The sequence below is a fragment of the Panthera uncia genome, chromosome B1, assembly GCF_023721935.1.
Source record: "Panthera uncia isolate 11264 chromosome B1, Puncia_PCG_1.0, whole genome shotgun sequence".
Taxonomy (NCBI): domain Eukaryota; kingdom Metazoa; phylum Chordata; class Mammalia; order Carnivora; family Felidae; genus Panthera; species Panthera uncia.
In genome coordinates, this window is record NC_064811.1 from 172,358,510 (window position 1) to 172,365,453 (window position 6,944).

The window sequence follows — 6,944 nt, forward strand, 5'->3', positions numbered from 1 at the left end:
AAAAAAAAAAAAAAACTTGAAAAACAAAGTGATCTACTTATATAGAACACCAACCCTAGGAACCACAAAGACACATTCATTCCAAGTATATATAGAATATTTACCAAAATAAACCACATGTCAGACCACAGAGCAAGTCTCAATAAATTCCAAAGAACCACTTAGAATATGTTCTCTGATCACAATGAAATTCAACGAGGACTCAACTACAGAAATACAACTAGAAACTATCCTTATTTTTAAAATTAAACAATGTATTTCAAAATCACCCATGAGTCAAAGACATAGGAAATCAGCAAGTGAAAATGAAGGTATAAACATATTGAAAAAATATGTAACATGGCTAAATCTGTACTTAGAAAGGAATTTATAGTCGTTATTGAATATATATCTGATAAGAAAGAAATCTGAAGATTATGGGATCCTTAAAAGGATATCAGTCAATGAATTTAGGGCCCACCCTGATCAAATCTGACCTCATTGTAAGTTGATTACATCTGCAAAGATTCATTTCTAAATAAGATCATATTCATAAGTATTGGGGTTAGGACTTCAACCTAACTTTTGGAGGAACACAATTCAACTTACAACACTAAGTAGTGGAAACAGGGGCCTTTCTTCCACATTTGTGTATAGATTTAATACTATATCAAAATTTAGGCAGATTTGTCATGGAAATTGATAAGCTGCTTTTATAATTTAGATGGAAATCAAAGAATTAGTTGAGGCAACTTTGAGAAAGAATAAACAAAGTCAAAGGACCTACACACACTCCAGATTGTCTAAAATAAAAAGACTGGCATTGCCAAGTGTTACCAAGAATGGAAGCAATTATAATGGTCCTGCATGCTACTGGAAGGATAAATTGGAGCAATCACATAGAATATTGTTTGGTAGTGACAAAACACAAAGAATCTGACAGTCCAATCATATTTAGAAGAATCAGAGAGCTTACTCTGTAACAACAGATAATTGCCAAGGAGAAGGGTAATTGTGAGACACAAGCAAAGCAAGAACAGATTGGTGATCACCAACACCACTGTCCACATTCTTCCTTGTCATGTTAGGAGGCTGAGAGCAGCGCAGAAGGCCATCACAAACAAACGGGAGCTATTTCAGTTGTGAAACATCAGTATTTTATATTCTGATGATTCAATAGCTTAGGTACTATTTTCTTGGAAATCCTATCCCATTAAGGACACATATACCAGGTTTATTTGCAAAAAGCAATCTAAACTATTCAATGACATACTGCTAAAAAGCATTCCCTAGATAAGAATTCTCACACGAGTAAATACCATCAGTGTATCTGCAAGTCTTTCATTAGCATGTTTACAAGAGCATTTACCTGGGTCTTTTTTTTTTTTTCTTTCTTTCCCAGGCATCCCCACTAAAGGGAGAAAAATGATTGCAGAAATGCTGCTAAATCTTTCCTTACCAGGCAGTTTTTTTTTTTAATTTTATTTATTTTGAGGGAGAGAAAGCAAACAAGCAGGATAGGGACAGAGAGAGTGGGGAAAGAGGGAATCCCAAGCAGGCTCCACACTGTCCGTGCAGAGCCCAATGTGGGGCTCAAACTCACAATTAGTGAGATCATAACTTGAGCCAAAACCAAGAGTCAGATGCTCAACAGACTGAACCACTCATGCACCTCCCCCCAGGCAGTATTTTTGAAAGCTGAACACATGTACAATATACAATAATTCCACTCCTATATTTCTATTAAAACACAAAAGCATTAAATGTACACCAAAAAGGTATGTAGTCTGTATTTGTGGTAGTGAAAACAATCCAAATGTCTATCAACATTAGAAAAGACAAATTGTGATATATTTGTAAACGGAATACTAGATGGCAATGCAAATTAATTACTTCAGTATCCAACAACATGGATGAATCTTACAAACACAATGTTGAGTACAAGAAATCAGGTGTCAAACAACAGATACCATATAATTCCAGTCAGATAAAATGCCAAAAAAAAAAAAAAAAGGCAAAATTCATCTATGGTGTTAGATGTCAATTGGTAGTTCCTTTAAGGAAGCATTTGTTGCTTAGTAGGGGCATGGGAAGGGCTTCTGGGCTGCTGTAATACTCTAGGTCTTTAAATGGGTGGTGGTTACATCGTTGAATTCACACTCTAATAAGTTATTGGTCAGTATAGTTATGACTTATGCACTTTTCTGTATGTGTTACAATGAAATTTAAAAAAAAATTTTTTTATGTTTGTTTTTGAGTGGGGGGGGGGGGGGGGAAGAGATGGGCAGAGAGCAAGGGAAATCTGAAGCAGGCTCTAGGCTCTGAGCTATCAGCACAGAGCCCAAGCTAGGGATCGAACCTACAGACTATGAGATCATGACCTGAGCCAAAATCGTATGCTTAACCAACTGAGCCACCCAGGTGTCCCTATCATGAAATTTTAAAGATTTTTATTTTTAATTCCCTGCTCTCCACAAACCAAACAGTCACCATCTCATGAGTGGAGGACTTTGCTTCCTACTTCACAGAGAAAGTAGAGATCATCAGTAAAAATGCTTCTTCCTATCCTACCCAACCAATCACTCCCCCTTTCAAACTCATCTGCCCCTAAACCTAATACAGCTTTCCTTCCAAGCACAGGGGAAGAGCTAGCCCACTCCTACCCACAGAAAATGTCTGTCTTTGTTCGGGATTACCTCCTTGGGAACATCATGCCATGAAGTGCCCTTCTCTCCTCTTTCTCACGGTTTGGTCCTTCCCAGTAGCATCGACATTTCTCAGCATGTCCCATTATGAAAACCATGTTGTGGTCATCCTAGGGCCCCCACTACTACTGCCCCCCTTCCTCTCCTTTCCTAGCAGAGCTACTTGGAAGATGCACCTGCACTTGCTCTATCTACTCATGGTCTTGTATTCACTATTCACATCCCCACCACCTGATTTTATCCATGTCGTTCCACCAAATACACCCTGACCACCTGCTTGCCAGGTAATAAAATGTGGGTTTCTCAGCCCTGGTCTCAACTCACTTCTCTGAAGTAGTTGGCTGCTTCCTCCTGAAAATGCTGCACATTCCTCTCTCCAGATTTTCTTGCACCATCCTGGCTATTTCTTCACTGCTTCAGCAGTTCACAGCACAGTTGTTGGCTTCTCCAAAGCTGGCAGGAGAATGCCTGCTACTGGTCACTTTTAAAGGCTACCTTATCAGGCCAGGCCCACCCAAGATAATCTCCCTTTTGATTAACTCAAAAATCAACTAATTAGGGACTTTAATTACATTTGCAAAATCCCTACCCCATTGCCGTATAAAAGTACCATGTAATGCGGTCGCAGGAGCAATACCTTATCATAGTCACAGGTTTGCCCACACTCGAGGAGTAGATTATACAAGAGTACGGGTCACTGGAGGTCACCTTGGAATTCTGCCAACCTCAAGGGCAATGGTTAGCAAAGGGCCCCTAGAGAATGGATGTTTGAAAGGGAACTGGTAGGATTAATAAGAGATTTCACCTGGAAATAAGGGGGATGGATTGTTCCCTACCCAGCTCCGGGGGGTGGGGGCTTTTGGCGGGGGGGGGGGGGGGGAATCATTTTCTTGCCACCCCTACAGGCCACCAGAGGCCCCAAGTGCCCTGGCCCAGGACTAGGAAGTTCTGCATTGGGCAATGGTAAGCCTCCCAGATGGGAAATTTTCCCCTGAAAGGTAATGCCTCGATGGGAGTAGGGATTGGACAGAGGGGAAGTAAATCAAAGTCTGAAAATAAGAAGGTTGCCTTGAAAAAAAAAAAAATTATCAAAAGGACTCCTGGGTCTTGAAAAATTGAGAGATGTTGCATTAGATATAGACAGAGGAACACAAGAATGCGTGATCAGGTCTAAGTCAGAGGAGGACAGTATGAAAGCAAGTGCAGAGGCCTGAGCAGAAGAGAGCTTCTGCACCATCTATCCAGGGTTTCTTCCCCCAAGTACAGGGTCCAAGCATAATGGGGGACAGTTCTCAGCTGCTGCTGCTTGCACCCCTACTAAGCAGCCCTCACCACAAAGAGCAGGTCTTATCCTCACAACAGCAAGTATTATGATGTTCAGCTTGCAAATGAAGAAATTTATAATGCAGATCGTTCAAACAGACTAGCTCGTCAGCAGCCAAGCTGGATTTAGGCCAGACTGTCTGCCTCCCAAAGGCTATACTCCTATGATGTCAAACCCCCACCAACTAATCCCAAGCACAAACTCAACCACACAAGCCTAGAGGCTTTGTAGGCATCCTTGCACTTAGGGTTCCGGGCAACTCCATGAGTAGACATTAGCTAGTCTTACAGATCAGGAAGAAGGATCAGCAAGCACCTTGTCCAAAAGCTTAAGTGTAGAACTTGACCTCAAATTCTGATCTAAGGTTAAAACGTGGATGGTCCCGGTTTGAGGGTATGCCTTTTGTAAGTGAGCTAACACAAAATCCAGAGTCTACCGATCAGGTCTGAACCTTGTTAGTTCCAAAGGGCAAAGTTTGTCTTATTTTCTCCCCTTCGTCCTCTACACTTTTCCTCACCTTTCGCCTTTTCTTTATTACTACCACTTAGACTCTGCTTTCCTGAAAGATCTGCATATAAAAGAAACCATCTTTGACACCTTGGGATGGATTTAAGGCAATACTTTAACTTTCCAGAAATATGTACTCTTGGGTCTCATTCTAAACTGCAGATTCAATGGTCTTCTCCCCAGTTAAGTGATTTTAGCAAACATAGGAGAAAATTGGGAAAGGCTCCAATTTTGCCATAGATTGTCAAATTTTCTCTAATGCAAGTGAGAACCCAATCATTTCTTAAATGAAAATTAAACATATGTAAAATATATATAAAAGTTTTGGGGGGGTTGTTTTGTTTAAGACTGTTGGGGGAAAAAATGAGAAAAATATACTATTCTTCTATCTTAAAACTTCAACTCCCTAATATTACTGATTATAAAAATCCTGAAACATTCAATTATCTTAAGACCAAGAGTAGTATAGGATTGGGACCCTACCCTTATGACCTTAATTACTTCCTAAAAGCTCTACCGCCAAATATAGTTACATTGACGGGGATAGGAGAGAAACAATACGTTCCATAGCAAGGACCAAGAGGTACATTAGATATGTATGGTCTTGGAATAAAAAGCATCTTGTCTCATTAAGGAACAGAATTTTATCACTATGTCATTGTGGCAGCTGGTTGTCTAAACTAATCTTTATTGATTGCTTTCTCAAATCAAGTGTCCTGGAGGAACAGAGAATAAAAAAAAAAAAAGCAATAAGCTTTTGTAAGGCACACATAAAGCAGTAAATGCTCAAATTGATTATTCAATAAAAAGAATTTTTTGTAAGTTTCTATCCTCTCATTTCTATAGCAGCCAATGCTGGCTGCTACAACAGTGTCTTTTGTTAACAACGGTAAAGAACAAGAAACTTCTGTTGCGCTGATGTGGGTTTCTGTGAACCGAGCTCGCCACCCAGTGGCTAACACAGAAATTGCAGAGACACACCGCATGCTGTACTTTGGGTGATTAGAGACTAGACCACTTGCTTTTCTCCAGCTTCAATCACTGCTAATTACAACTTCTACCTCCAAGACAATAGTTACTTGAAACTAAAGTGGGTTTTCCTTGGACTTTCTTGTTGAGACGGGGATAGAAACAGATGGATAGTGGAGCTTGTGGGTAGAATTGTACAAAGGTCAGTGTCCTCCCTCACTCCCAGTGTCCCACCCCCCAAAGTCTCAGCATATAGGTGCCCATCCAAAGCCTTCCAGTTTTGCCAACCTCCACCCACCATTGCTGCTGCTTGTCCCACATGCTCACACCCAACAGTCACTAAGTCAGGCCAGGTTACCACGTGAACATACCTCCAAGCTCCCCTTTCTTCTGTTGCTGCTACATCACTACAGCCCTGATTTTTTAATCCCCATTCATGTCCCTTCTGCATCCCTCCAATCCATTCTCCATACTGCTGCCCAATCAACTCTACAAATTCTTATTTTTTGCAGTTTTTTGGTGCATGAGACAATGTAGCTAGGCAAATTTGAGGAAGCAAACAGAATATTCCTGACAACAATATAAGGTAGACCGAAGAATGAAATGAATGTAGAGAATATATGTAGGATATCTATATAGGTATATATACATACAATACATATGCACACACCAACACTTGTAGATATGTCAAGGTGGAAAACACTTAACAGAATACAAAATCTAGAAGGCCTAAGGAAAAGATTTTACTACAGAAAAATTTTAAATTTTAATTAAAAACATAACAGTGGGGGCTTTCTTGGGCAAAGATCAGAGAATATGCCCTTTCTTTTGGCATATTTTGTTAATGTTTGTTAGAGAGGGAGAGCATGCACAAACAGGGGAAGGGAAGAAAGAGGGAGACACAGAATCTGAAGCGGGATCCAGGCTCCAAGCTGTGCTCTGAGCACAGAGCCCGATGCAGGGCTCAAACTCAAACTGTGATATCGTGACCTGAGCCAAAGTCAGACGCTTAACCAACTGACCCACCCAGGTGCCCCGCAAATTACCAGTTTTAATAATCACCTCTGAACAATCCTTGATGGCCCTAGAGGAGGCCTGACCTGACTAGATTACCTACTGACTTAATAAGAAGTTAAAAAGAATCAGGTGAAACCCAGAGCAGAGAAACCAAAATTGTGAAGCTGAGAAACACAGTGTCTGAAGGGAAGGTGTTCTAAGAAGGGACAAGAAACCATGCCATGCAGGAACAGTGACCTCTGACACACTTAACCCTCTCCTGACAGAGAGGCAGACAGATTAGCCCCTCCCTGAAAGCAGAAATCATGGGGGAGAAATTCCCTTCACAACATCCAAAAATAATAAGAAGCCTTCCCTTCACCACCAACACCTCCTTAGCAGCACCATATTCTGTCTCTCACTCTGTCCCTCACTCTGTCCCTCACTCTGTCCCTCACTCTGTC